Source organism: Capra hircus, chromosome 8 (genome assembly GCF_001704415.2).
Source record: "Capra hircus breed San Clemente chromosome 8, ASM170441v1, whole genome shotgun sequence".
Lineage (NCBI taxonomy): Eukaryota > Metazoa > Chordata > Mammalia > Artiodactyla > Bovidae > Capra > Capra hircus.
Window position 1 is genome coordinate 25,409,337 of NC_030815.1, and position 15,231 is coordinate 25,424,567.

Below are 15,231 nucleotides of genomic sequence, written 5' to 3' on the forward strand. Positions count from 1 at the left end.
CGAGGGCTGTACTGAAAGATGCCTTAAAGCCTGGCTCTATCCATACCCTCTACCTTACTCTGCTCCCACACTAGCTGGTTAAATGTAGGGGTAAACGGCAATGGCTATGAAAGAAACACGAAGGTCTTTTTATATCATACGCTTTCCCGAATAGGGAACTAAGAGGGATGGCAAGCCCTTATTTTTTTGAGCATCTATTTTATGAGGTAGGAATTAGCTGAGGGTTTTACAAATGCGCCCATCCTCACACCCCTCCCCACTCTGGTTCAGACCATTATATTTGCTTTACAGCTGAGGACAGTGGAGTCTTAGAGAGGTTAAAGGAGCTGACCTAAGGCCACAAAGTAAATAAGGAAGCCAACATCTATCTGACCTCAAAACCCATGATTTCTCCCTAATTCCATGCAGTCTCCCTATTCCTGGTGGGGAATATTTAACTCTGACATTGCCAAGTCTCCTATGGTTCTTATCCCGAAGTCGTCCCAAGTACTCTCAAGATTTCTATAAGGAAAAATACGGTGTCTGATAAGAAAAAAGAAGTCATGCTAAGATGATAGTAAGTTACCAGAGGCACATACCATCACAGCAAACCATGGCTTTGTTATTTAACACCACTGCTGAAAGTGGAATAAGGGTCACTCCTATGTGACCTGGGTAAAGGGTCCATTGTGGCTCTTTGAATGACATGAGCAGTGACCTATGATGGGCCAGAAAGGTGGTTGTGTCTACCCACTTGGGAATCAGAGTTGACAGCAGTAAGTGACAGGGAACGCACCACCTTCCAAGGTTCTAATATGCAGCCAATCGCTTGTGTATGTGTGTGTCTAGGCCCCATGGATAGTGATTCCACCAGTAAAATTAGAAGCCCTACTCAGTACTCTGTAATGGCCTGCATGAGCAAAGAATCTCTAAGAAAGAGTGGATATATGTATATGTATAACTGATTCACTTTGCAGTACACCTGGAACTGACGCAACACCGTCAGTTAAAAATAAAATTTAAAAAGAATACTTTCAAACTTAAAAAAAAAAAAAAACCAACCAACCCCTTCTTCCCCAACCCCTCCCAACAACAACAAAAATCCCTAGAAGTCTCATGAAAAAGCAAAGAGCATTTGGTGGGACTGGGAGCTGTGTTAATGCAGTGACAGTCATTCTAGGCTTTTCTGTGTCACTAACACAAACACCAATCAAAATTCCTTGTAGTCCTGGTAGAGATAATTAGGCACGGTGATGAAGATTAAAAAAAAAAGGAAGAATACTTTCACCACAGGAAAAGTAGTAGTTAGCGGGACTCTGCTTTGGACAGATCTTCTGTGATTGTGGCAGATGACCTGAGAACTTCCTGACCTTGGACTGGCGCCATGATGGGAATAATATTTCCAGAGCAACAAACTGTTTGCGAATGGTGTCCTCCAGATTCACTGGGCACAAATCAGAGCGTTCTCTCTTCTATGACCTCATTATTTATTTTTGCGTGTGAAGGCATTAACCCTGCAGCCACATGTGCTCAGATGCATACGACCCTAGGTGACCTCAGACTGTAGCCCGCCAGGTTCCTTCATTGATGGAAGTTTCCAGGCAAGAATACTGGATCAGGTTGCCCCTCCTCCAGGGGATCCTCCTGACCCAGGGACCGAACCTTCATCTCCTGTGGCACCTGCACTGACAGGCAGATTCTTTACTGCTGAGGCACCTGGGGAGCCCTTCAATCCCTCATTTTTACGTTGCCTAAATGTCTCATTTTCTCTCTTTTTCCAGTCTTTTCCCTACTTCTTTGTTTTCTAAGTTTAAGAAACATAGCAACAGAGCAGATTTCTAACTCTAAGGTCATAGAAAACTCTTCATCTCAAATTGCGTGAGGCCTTCTTTCAAAATTTCCAAAGAAGGTATTGGGTACACTTAGGCAGCAATAATTCTCTTTTCAAAGCTTTGGCTGAATCATTGCTTGCCTTTAAATTGTTACCTCAGGATGTTAGAAACACTGGATTATAGGGGAAGGCAGGAAAAAAAAAAATAGAAAAGATTTACTCTGAGAGTCTCCACTCTTCTGCTGATTGATTTGTAAGCTGGAAGGTTTGTGAACTGTAAAACTCCCATGTTTCATCACCACATCCACAGCAGAAAGCTATGTGGTGGTGATATTTCCATCCCCATGGTGCTTATGAGCAATGGGATTGATGACTGGTTCAAATAGGTCAGCTCTTAGAGCAGTGAAGAACACAGGCACTAGTTTAGTTTAATAACTATCTTTAGAAGAGTAGCACTTAAATACCCAAGATGAAAAAAATGTAATGGCTTCTTCAGGACCATTCCTCAAACTCTGTAGGCTGTACCTGCTTCAGGGAACAAAGTGGGTTTGTTCATCCCTGTTTCCCCAGCACAATGCCCAGCACAAAGTAGGCAATCAATAAATATTTGTTTAGTGGATGTTGAATGAAGAGAAATTCTAGTTACAAAGCACTACAGTAAAGAGCACTATAAAATTCTAAATCCAGGGACGAAGAACACTTTGTATCCTTTTACATATGGACAAGCAACATTAAGGAATTCTACAAGTGAGTGAGTGAGTGAAAGTTGCTCAGTCATGTCTGACTCTTTGAGACCCCATGGACAGTACAAGCTCCTCCTGTCCATGGAATTCTCCAGGAAAGAATTCTGGAGTGGGTTGCCATGCCCTTCTGCAGGGGATGGAACCCAGGTCTCCTGCATTGTAGGCAGATTGTTTACTGTCTGAGCCACCAGGGAAGCCCCAAGGCATTCTACAAACATTCATTTCAGTGTTCCACCATCCTTGCTGCCTGAATGCTCTTGGCTACATTTTCCTTATGGAAATCCAATTCTTGTTCCCCAGTAGACTTCTCATGGCTCCTTCATTTATAGTTAAAGCCAGTTCCTGTCTTGCGATTAATAGAGGTGCTTTGTCTTGGGGACTTAAATTTGACTTAATGTAATTTTCCTAATAGAATTCACTTTTTCTTTCTTTCTTGAAAAGCTTCAGTTCTGTGGATAATTATCATAACCCTCAAGGATCACAGAATGTCAGAACTGGAAGGGCCTCAAGGATCAGCTGGCTGTACCTCTCTTTCTCTCTTCTGGGCACATCCTTCCTTAAGGCTCTATTCTCCCGCCAGGTGGACAGGCTGAGCCCACATCACACTAGCTTGAATGTGGAGGATACAAAATGCTAACACACCTAGGACAAGAGGTCTTTATTACTTTTGATGAAAATAAAATGATGCAGAGCACGCTATTTATTTATGATATTGAATAAGAAAAAGAGCAGATGACTATTAGATAATAAAAGCTAGCCACTGTTACTACTTTAGCTCTGTTGGATGAAGAGCCAGAGCCATCTTTCTCCAAGCAAATCGGTCTGTTTCCCTCCCATTTCACTCTCCTTAATAGCTCTCTGCTGCCTGTATGACATAAAAGTCCAAACAACTTAGCATAAAGAGCTATCCTGGAGCTGGCCCCTGCCCACTCTGTAACACTAGCTTCCAATTCTTGTTCTTTCCTCTGTGTCCAGGCTGTTCTTTCCGCCTGTAACATCTCTTCCCTCTCTTCTTCACCTGGGTGACTCTTGCTTATGTGTTATGATTCAGCATGGGCAATGCCTCCTCCAGAAAGCCTTTCCTTCTGCCTCTTGCACCCAGAGAACCCTGTGTTTGCCCCATCACAGCAGTTACTGTTTTGAAATCTTCCTCCAATAACTGGTAACTCCTTCAGAACAGATTTGGGTCTTCTAGTCATTTCTGGAGGCTTCCCCGGTGGCTCAGAGGTTAAAGCGTCTGCCTGGAATGCAGGAGACCGGGTTTGATCCCTGGGTCGGGAAGATCCCCTGGAGAAGGAAATGGCAACCCACTCCAGTATTCTTGTCTGGAGAATCCCATGGAGGGAGGAGCCTGTTAGGCTACTAGTCCATGGGGTCGCAAAGAGTCGGACTTTCTGAGGATCAAATACAAGCAGACTGCTATGCATGAAGATACATAGTGCGTTTTTATGTTTTACTGAATTGAGATGTGAAATGCTTTCGGCCGTAATTTTTTTATGCAGAAGATTAATTTCAGTCAATGGTTTGTATAAGGACTTTGCCAGAGTCCAGGAAGAATTATGTGGTCTAAAAGGCTGTGTAACCACATCGATGTTAAGAAACCAGGAAAGCTTCCCTCTCCTGTCTTAACTGAATGAATTTTTTCCTAAGGCTGAGGTTCTATCTTTATGGAATTAGCCATTTGTGCTTTCTGGAGACAAGATGAGAAGGTAGATCCATTCCCTTGATTTTTACCCCATATTCATGCAAAAACTACATCTATGCTTATAGAATAACTTCTAGTACCAGCAAAGCTCATTTCACAAAGGTTTGTAGCTGATATCACAAGGGATGCGTAACCATGGAGAGGGCTCTCATTAGGAAAAATGAAGATTTACGCCCCAAGGCAAGCATACATGGGATGCTTACCCTTGCTGATGTCAAAGTGCTGCTGGGGACAAATCTGATCACTAAGCCAACACATTCCTGGGTAGGGAAGTAGCAGAGACTGCCACCGGGCCAATCAGGCTCAACTACTAAGAAACAGGTCTTGGCAGATTCTTCTGTTGTAACTTGTCCATCAGTGGAAGAAAAGAGAGAGACAGTATAATCATACATCTGGATTTACCAAGGAGGATGACAATAGGAATAGCATTAGCTCTCTAAAGGCGCTTGAATATGGTCTTCAAATCTGGACTCAATTTCTATGGACGCCAGTGAGCTTTGGTGTGCTTTTGCTTTAAGCACTTAAAAGTTAGTATGGACACAGCCAAAAGGCAGCATATGGAAACTTTGGGAACTCAGCAGAAGATAAACCAATACTTGGAGAGCATGTTGAAACAGAAACCTTTAAAATAAGTTGTCTAAGGGGACAGTCCCTGTAAAGCTTTGAAAGTTCCATGATGTAAATTATAACGTGGTTGTGGTAACACCTTCTGCTCTAGCCATTTTAGGCAAATGTAAAAGAAAATTAGAAATTGGAAATCATTTGCGGCTCATCCGTGTGGGTTTTGTTAGCACACAATAAAATAGGCATTCTACAGTTTGCTTTTAAAGGGGAGACTCTGTGACCTTGAAGATGATATTTAACTTTCTCATTTCAGTTTAGGATCCTTAAACTTCTTTCATGGTTCCTGCCAATCCTCAGAACCACCCTAGGTCTGAGAAAAGGGAATGGGGTTGGGGTTGGGGACAGAAACCAAGTACTGTTCCTGGAATTATGAGCTTTTTTCCCCTCTTCACTGTTTATCTATTCCACACCACTCAGCTGTTCTCTGTTGCAGAGAAATAAAAGTTTAGTTTAAAAAGTATGTTAGAACAAAGCTGCAGAAATTGCCTGGAATTTCCTTCATTTTCGGCCATCTGGCTTTCATTGTGGACTTCTCTCCCCTCCTCCACGTACGTTTACCAAATCTTTTCAACACACGCTGGCTGAGCTATCAAATGCTTATAATTAATAACAGTCAGACTACTTTTTTTTTCTTTTAAGGGAGTGCTTTTTGCCTTTCTTTGGGCTGGTCATGTCATAGCTATTATAAACTGGGGAGATGGTCAGTAGAGCTTAATTATTAAGACTTAATTGAATAAGGAAGAAAAGCAAATCAAACTTGAGGTTAAGTCCTGAATGCAAACTAAAAATATTTCTTACCAAAAATGAAAGGGAAAGAGAAGATTAATTTTTCTGAGTGCCTACTATGATCCTATTTTAGAGATGAAGAATTTGAGAACCCAAAAAGATATATGACCTCTTGAAGGTCACAATAGCTAAACATGACAGAGCAGGATTCGAACACAGGTCTTAATCTATCTGTGGGGTTTTATTTTGGTGGTCTCGGGAATGGAGAAGATGTTTGGTGCGTGTTATTAAGGAAAAATCAAGTTGCCAAACAATACATTATGTAATATGATCGCATTTACAAAGGCAAAAGAATCTTATATATTTGTATATGTTCATGTATGTATACAAATGCATAGAAAAAGGTCTGGAAGGGTACCAAACCATGAACAGTGATGATCTCTGGGGAGAAGAAGGGTGTGGTGCTACAGAGCATGGTGGTGAAAGGGCAGCACGCTCCTTTCTTTATTGATTACTTCTGCAGTGCTTGAGTGTTAAAGAATGAGAATATTCATGAAATACTTGGATAATTCTAATACTTAGCTTTTTAATTAGGAACAGGGGGCAGATGTCTTTCCTAAAGACTGATCTTGGCTCCTGTTTGCATATTTCTCCCTTAAGCAGGTCTAACCTACCAGAGAAGGTGGGCAGGGTTGGGAGTGGTGGTGGTGGAATGTGGCCTTCTAGACACACATTATTGAGAGGATGGTAAAGATGTCTAAAATAAATTTTTTTTTTGGTTACAGTGTGTTACTTTGTTTTTATACTTTTCTTCCCATAATTTCTTTTTTTAAATTTTATTTTACTTTACAATACTGTATTGGTTTTGCCATACATCAACATGAATCTGCCACGGATGTACATGTGTTCCCAATCCTGAAACCCCCTCCCACCTCCCTCCCTATACCATCTCTCTGGGTCATCCCAGTGCACCAGCCCCAAGCATCCTGTATCTTGCATCAAACCTAGACTGGCGTTCGTTTCTTATATGATATTATACATGTTTCAATGCCATTCTCCCAAATCATCCCACCCTCTCCCTCTCCCAGAGTCCAAAACACTGTTCTATACATCTGTGTCCCTTTTGCTGTCTCACACACAGGGTTATCGTTACCATCTTTCTAAATTTCCACATATATGTGTTAGTATACTGTATTGGTGTTTTTCTTTCTGGCTTACTTCACTCTGTATAATCGGCTCCAGTTTCATCCACCTCATTAGAACTGATTTAATTTGAATAATTTTTATTCTTTGAACTGATACCTTCCTTGCTACCAACTTGGATGTAAAATTCTCACAGGTGTCAGCTTACAAGCAAAAATGGTCCTAATTTCTTCTGGCCAATTGTAGGTCAGGTTGTTAAGGAGTTAATACCAGTCCCTGCTGTCCTATCTTCTATCTTCAATCACACCCTCCCTGGGTAAAGCTAACCATGCACTCAAATTCCATTGTGTCCAGTCTCTCATCTGATGAAGTTTGTCTTCATATTCTTAACTTTGGGGATATTTTGCCATACATGGCTGCTACCATAAAGGGTTACTTATACTAAGGTTATTTATGTTTTAAGTTGTAAAGCCTTAAACATAAAGAAGAGATTAATAATAGCATTTTTAGCACTACCTGGTGGGTGGGAGAGACAGGATAAGAGGGATAGAGAGGAGAGAGTGCAATGGGGTCCAGCTATTATCAAGGTCTAAGCATTACTATGGGCTTTCCAGGAGGCTCAGTGATAAAGAATCCACCTGCAGTGCAAGAGACATGGGTCTAATCCCTGGGTCAGGAAGATCCCTGGGAGAAAGAAATGGCAATCCCCTCTAGTATTCTTGCCTGGGAAGTCATGTGAACAGAGGTGCCTGGCAGGCTACAGTCCACGGGAAAGGAAAAGAGCTGGACCTGACCTAGCAACTAAACAACAACAAAGTATTACTGTGTAAAAATTTAGTCCTAGTCCTTATACTCATTTATTCAATAAGGTTTTTTTTTGGATGTGAACCATTTTTAAAGTCTTTATTGAATTTATTATTACATTGTCTCTATTTTACATCTTGGTTCCTTGTTCGCCAGGCAAGTGAAATCTTAGCTTTCTGACCAGGGATTGAAAATGTACTCCTTGCATTAGAAGGCGATTTCAACCACTGGACTTCCAGGGAAGTCCCATCAATAAGCACTTAATACACATCTACTATATATCAGACATTATTCTAGGTTCTAGAAACTGTACCTTCTAGATTCTAGAAAGGTGAATATAAAGGAGGATTAAAACATGAAGCTGATAGCAAGGACTTTAAAATCTAGTCCTCTTCCATACAGACGGCCAAGAGGCCCATAAGAAGATGCTCAATATCACTAATTATTACAGAAAGGCAATGAAAACTACAGTGATGTACATTTCACACCAGTCAGAATAACCACCATTAAAATGTCTGCAATAATTAATGATGAAGAAGGTGCGGAAAAACGGGAACACTTCTATATTGTTGGTGGGAATGTAAACTTGTATGACTACGACAAAAAGCAGTATGGAGATTCTTTTAAAAATTAAAAATAGAACTACCATATGATCCAGCAATCCTATTCCTGGCCATGTAGCTACAGAAAACTCTAATTCAAAAATATACATGCACCCCAATATTCATAGCAGCACTATTTACAATAGTTAGGACATGGAAACAACCTAAAAATGTCTTTCAACAGATGAACAGATAAGAATATGTGGTATATAAGTATGGTGGAACATCTGCAGTATCATGGATAGAGTGGGAAATTATCATACTAAGTTAACTAAGTCAGACAGAGAAAGACGAATATCATATGATATCACTTATGCATGGTAGCTAAAAAATGATACAAATGAGCTTATTTACAAAACAGGAAAAGAGTCCCAGACATAGGAAACAAACGTATGGTTACCAAAGAGGAAAGGGTGGGCAGAGATAAATTGGGAGTTTGGGATTAATATATACAATGACACCACCCTATGGCAGAAAGCCAAGAGGAACTAAAGGGCTTCTTGATGAAAGTGAAAGAAGAGAGTGAAAAAACTGGCTTAAAACTCAACATTCAAAAAACGAAGATCATGGCATCCGGTCACATCATGGGGAAACAATGGAAACAGTGACAGACTTTATCTTCTTGGGCTCCAAAATCACTGCAAATGGTGACTGCAGCCATGAATTTAAAAGATGCATGCTCCTTGCTAGAAAAGCTATGACCAACCTAGGTAGCATATTAAAAAGAAGAGGCATCACTTTGTTGACAAAGATCCATGTAGTCAAAGCTATGGTTTTTTCAGTGGTCATGTTTGGGTGTGAGAGTTGGACCATAAAGAAAGCTGAGCACCAAAGAACTGATGCTTTTAAACTGTGGTATTGCAGAAGACTCTTGAGAAATCAAACAAGTCAATCCTAGAGGAAATCAACCCTGAATATTCATTGGAAGGACTGACTCTGAAACTGAAGTTCTAGCGCTTTGGCCACCTGATGTAAACAGCTGACTCATTAGAAAAATCCCTGATGGTGGGAAAGATTGAAGGCAAGAGGAGACAGGGATGACACAGGATAAGATGGTTGGATGGTATCACTGAGTCAGTGGACATGAGTTTTAGCAAGCTCTGGGAGATGGTGAAAGACAGGGAAGTCTGGCATGCTGGAGTCCACAGGGTCACAAAGAGTTGGACATGACTGAGTGACTGAACAACAACAACTATTATACAGAAAATAGAGATGTACAATACTGTACCTAAAATAGATAAACAACAAGGACCTACTGTATGGCACAGGCAACTATACTCAAATCTTATAATAACATATGGAAAAGAACATATATATATATAATAACTGAATCATTTTGCTATACACTTGAAACTAACATAACATTGTAAATTAACTATACTTCAATAAACGAACAAAGCTAGTGGAGGTGATGGGATTCTAGTTGAGCTATTTCAAATCCTGGAAGATGATGCTGTGAAAGTGCTGCACTCAATATGCCAGCATATTTGGAAAACTCAGCAGTGGCCACAGGACTGGAAAAGGTCAATTTTCATTCCAATCCCAAAGAAAGGCAATGCCAGAGAATGCTCAAACTACCACAAAATTGCACTCATCTCACACGCTAGTAAAGTAATGCTCAAAATTCTCCAAGCCAGGCTTCAGCAATACGTGAACCGTGAACTTCCAGATGTTCAAGCTGGTTTTAGAAAAGGCAGAGGAACCAGAGCTCAAATTGCCAACATCTTCTGGATCACGGAAAAAGCAAGAGCTTCAGAAAAACATCTATTTCTGCTTTATTGACTATGCCAAAGCCTTTGACTGTGTGGATCACAATAAACTGTGGAAAATTCTGAAAGAGATGGGAATACCAGACCACCTAACCTGCCTCTTGAGAAATCTGTATGCAGGTCAGGAAGCAACAGTTAGAACTGACATGGAACAACAGACTGGTTCCAAATAGGAAAAGGGGTACGTCAAGTCTGTATATTGTCACCCTGCTTATGTAACTTTTATGCAGAGTACATCATGAGAAATGCTGGGCTGGAAGAAGCACAAGCTGGAATTAGGATTGCCAGGAGAAATATCAATAACCTCAGATATGCAGATGACACCACTCTTATGGCAGAACGTGAAGAAGAACTAAAGAGCCTCTTGATGAAAGTGAAAGAGGAGAGTGAAGAAGTTGGCTTAAAGCTCAACATTCAGAAAACTAAGATCATGGCATCTGGTCCCATCCCTTCATGGGAAATAGATGGGGAAACAGTGGAAACAGTGTCAGACTTTATTTTGGGGGGCTCCAAAATACTGCAGATGGTGACTGCACCCATGAAATTAAAAGATGCTTACTCCTTGGAGGGAAAGTTATGACCAACCTAGATAGCATATTGAAAAGCAGAGACATTACTTTGCCAACAAAGGTCCATCTAGTCAAGGCTATGGTTTTTCCAGTGGTCATGTATGGATGTGAAAGCGGACTGTGAAGAAAGCTGAGTGCCGAAGAATTGATGCTTTTGAACTGTGGTGTTGTAGAAGACTCTTAAGAGTCCCTTGGACTGCAAGGAGATCCAACCAATCCATTCTAAAGGGAGATCAGTCCTGGGTGTCCTTTGGAAGGAATGATGCTGAAGCTGAAACTCCAGTACTTTGGCCACCTCATGCGAAGAGTTGACTCATTGGAAAAGACTCTGATGCTGAGAGGGATTGGGGGCAGGAGGAGAAGGGGACGACAGAGGATGAGATGGCTGGATGGCATCACCAACTCGACGGACATGAGTTTGAGTGAACTCTGGGAGCTGGTGATGGACAGGGAGGCCTGGCATGCTGTGATTCATGGGTAGCAAAGAGTTGGACATGACTGAGCGACTGAACCGAACTGAATAGAAAATTAAATCTGTACTAAAAAAAAAACAAAACAACCTAGTCCTCTCCAATAGACAGCTACTATTTTTTTAAGTGAGATTTTTTGGTAGTTCAGCAGTAAAGAAATCTGCCTCCCAACGTAGGAAACACATTAGGATCTTCCCTGGGTCAGGAAGATCCCTTTCAAAAGTCAATGGCTTTTGAAGAATACTGACTCCAATATTCTTGCCTGGGAAATCCCATGGACTGAGGAATCTGACAGGCTACAATCCATAGAGTCGCAAGAGAGTGGGACATGACTTAGTGACTTAATAACAACCTCTTAAGTGTCCTAAAAACTGCAGGCAGTCTGTGCACACGTGCGCACACAAAAATTGGAACAAGCAGAATACCTCTTACTTGAGAACACAGTCAGGCATGAGAATTTACTTGCCTCAACCTGGTGAAAATTGGACATGTGCTTCTGATACCAGCTCTGCCAATCACACAGAGGAAATCAGATGGCGAGTTTCATCTCCGAGAGACCGCCCAGATAGGACATGCCTTCTAGGCCTTTGGTATTCTCTGTGTGATCAGATAACTCTGACCACAGACGAGAAGAAAAGTAGCTTCCTACCTGGTGTTCAGTAAGACAAATAACTTCCTGGAAAAGCTACTTCTCTTAACCAGCACCACCTCTAAGAGTCATAAGCCCAATGACCAAGATTTGAACATCACCTCTGTATATCCCACCAAAAATGCTATGGATTTTTCTGTTTTGAATGCATGGACATCAGCATGGGCCAAGAGCCGAAAAGACAGGGTATAGAAACTTGGAGCCCATTAGGGAATACGCCAAACTGTGCAGGGAATGCTGATCCATGCACAAGAAGAATTGTGATTCAGTGATTTAAATTAGTCCCAAATGAATAGAAGGTGCATGGAATAACACACTGCTATAACCCTACTAAACACATTTTCAGATACATCTGACATAAACATTCAGCAGGAGAGGCTTTTTTTTCCCCCTCATGTCAGACTGAAATATTCCACAGGAGAGACACCTCTACACAGCTCTCATTTTAAGAGGAAACTCTGCTTTGGCTCTTGGATGGGAGGTGAAGAGAGCGAGTCATATCAGGCCATTCTGGCCCCCTTTGTTGTTTTAACTAGCATCATTCCACGAAAGCTCAGCTGTGTACAGCTGGCCGAAGAAAACCCTGGCCATGCCCAGTGAGATGTTCTGCCCTTCAGTTTGATGGTTTGCTGGTGGAAATTAAAGCCCTGGGTTGAACTGGAGAAAATGAAGCAATGTTAAGCCCAACAAGAGTCTGTCTTCCAGTCAGTAAAAAGGTCCTAGAGTAAAGTAAGCTTATCTAATTTAACTATAGTCTGTACTTGGAGGATGGGAAGTAACATCTTGTGTCCTATTTTTTCTGCTGTCCCAGGAAGGCAGGGGTTTAGTGGCTGAAAATCCTGGAAGATTTTTAGTTTGTCCCAGGGACTGACTCCTTGGGCTTGCCTCAGGTCATCACAGCATTTGGATGTCATCACATCACTGAGATGTGGTTGGAAAGACCCTCATGCTTGTTTTTAAAGTGTTGGTAAACAAGCAGAATAGCACTGATTATCAGTACAAAGCAGCAGCAGAAACGCTCCTGCCTACAGAGCCAGAAGAGTTATGGGATTATTTGAACAGGACCTGGTGACCTTGGATCATTTTGTATAGCTAGTTCATTTTACAGATGTGGACACAGAAGAGGCAGGCATCTTGCTCAGTGCCACACAGGGCTTCCTGATCTGGTAGCCAAGGCCCCTAGAGGCTGTTCTTCCTATATCCCTTCTGCTTCTTCCTATATAGGAGGCTGTAGTCAAAGAGAGGGGGTCTGGACTTCTTGCCCACACAGTTAGGTCTTAGATTCACTGATAAACAGTGAGGTCAGGATGCAGAAGTGGGCAGGCATAGAAAAAGAGTTTTCTCAGAATTTAATGAACTGAATCTAGGCTTTTTGTGGCCCAGCCCTTGACTCTATTTTACTGGCTGCTGTTCTCGTGGGTGAGGTGCTGCTCCAAGCAGTGGCTGACTGATTTTTTGGTTGCCTTAGAGGATATGGCACTAATGGCCCCCTTCACTTCTGAACTTAAAGAGGGATCAACAGACAAAACAACCTTTCAGATCAACAGACAGAACAACTCTGGTGATGAGCAGGAGAGTGTCACTGTGGGATTGTGTGCCCTGAAATAATCTGAGGAGGCCTGCAATCTATATCTTCTAAACTCCAAAGAAAGGCATCTAATTGACTGAAATCTTCACGACCCAGATAATCAAGATGGTGTGATCACTCACCTAGATCCAGACATCCTGGAATGTGAAGTCAAGTGGGACTTAGAAAGCATCACTACAAATGAAGCTAGTGGAGGTGATGGAATTCCAGTTGAGCTATTTCAAATCCTGAAAGATGATACTGTGAAAGTGCTGCACTCAATATGCCAGCATATTTGGAAAACTCAGCAGTGGCCACAGGGCTGGAAAAGGTCAATTTTCATTCCAATCCCAAAGAAAGGCAATGCCAGAGAATGCTCAAACTACCACAAAATTGCACTCATCTCACACGCTAGTAAAGTAATGCTCAAAATTCTCCAAGCCAGGCTTCAGCAATACGTGAACCGTGAACTTCCAGATGTTCAAGCTGGTTTTAGAAAAGGCAGAGGAACCAGAGATCAAATTGCCAACATCCACTGGATCATAGAAAAAGCAAGAGATTTCCAGAAAAATATCTATTTCTGCTTTACTGACTATGGCAAAGCCTTCGACTGTGTGGGTCACAATAAACTGTGGAAAATTCTGAAAGAGATGGGAATACCAGACCACCTGACCTGCCTCTTGAGAAACCTGTATGCAGGTCAGGAAGCAACAGTTAGAACTGACATGGAACAACAGACTGGTTCCAAATAGGAAAAGGAGTAAGTCAAGGTTGTATATTGTCACCCTGCTTATTTAACTTCTATGCAGAGTACATCATGAGAAACGCTGGGCTGGAAGAAGCACAAGCTGGAATCAAGATTGCCAGGAGAAATATCAATAACCTCAGATATCCAGATGACACTACCCATATGGCAAAAGTGAAGAGGAACTAAAGAGCCTCTTGATGAACGTGAAAGAGGAGAGTGAAAAAGTTGGCTTAAAGCTCAACATTCAGAAAACTAAGATCATGGTATCTGGTTTCATCACTTCATAGCAAATAGATGGGGAACAGTGGAAACAGTGGCTCACTTTATTTTGGGGGGCTCCAAAATCACTGCAGATGGTGACTGCAGCCATGAAATTAAAAGACACTTACTCCTTGGAAGGAAAGTTATGACCAACCTAGATAGCATATTCAAAAGGAGAGACTTTACTTTTCCAGCAAAGGTCCATCTAGTCACGGCTATGGTTTCTTCCAGTGGTCATGTATGGATGTGAGAGCTGGACTATAAAGAAAGCTGAGCGCAGAAGAATTGCTGCTTTTGAACTGTGGTGTTGGAGAAGACTCTTCAGAGTCCCTTGGACTGCAAGGAGATCCAACCAATCCATCCTAAAGGGAATCAGTCCTGGGTGTTCATTGGAAGGACTGATGCTGAAGCTGAAACTCCAATACTTTGGGCACCTGATGTTACGAGCTGACTCATTGGAAAAGACCCTGATGCTGGAAAAGATTGAGGGCAGGAGGAGAAGGGGACGGCAGAGAATGAGATGGCTGGATGGCATCACCGACTCAATGGACATGGGTTTGGGAGGACTCCAGGAGTTGGTGATGGATAGGGAGGCCTGGCGTGCTGCAGTTCATGGGGTTGCAAAGAGTCAGACAAGACTGCAACTGAACTGAACTGAACTGAACTGACTGAGAAGTAAGACAAGGAGTATTAGCTTGACCAGAAACCTATCATTAAATCCTAGAGGCAACACATTGCTTCTTGTGTGATACTCTGTAGAAACACAAGAAATATCCTTCAGTAACAGCAACCCCTTTCTCATCTAGTATTTGATCTGGGAACATTCCTCATCCCATCAGCACACTTGCAAGACTGGCTTTGGTTCTTTAAATGTCTCCTCTTGGAAACCAGAATCACAGAAGAGATGGTTGAGCTTCTACAGAGACTTCAACAAATATCTGAAGGCAAGTCTCCCAAGACACCATAAAATTGTGTGGACTGAAGCAGTGACTGCATTTATGAACTAAAACTCAAGGTTGGATAATAATGAGACCCAGGCAG

The 15,231-nt window shown here is 41.9% G+C and overlaps 1 protein-coding gene across 2 annotated transcripts in view; it reads right to left on the minus strand.

The window, feature by feature from the left end:
- Positions 1-15,231, minus strand: part of ADAMTSL1 (ADAMTS like 1) — a 1,105,223-nt gene that overhangs the window by 205,907 nt on the left and 884,085 nt on the right. The gene's annotated exons all lie outside the window — the stretch shown is intronic.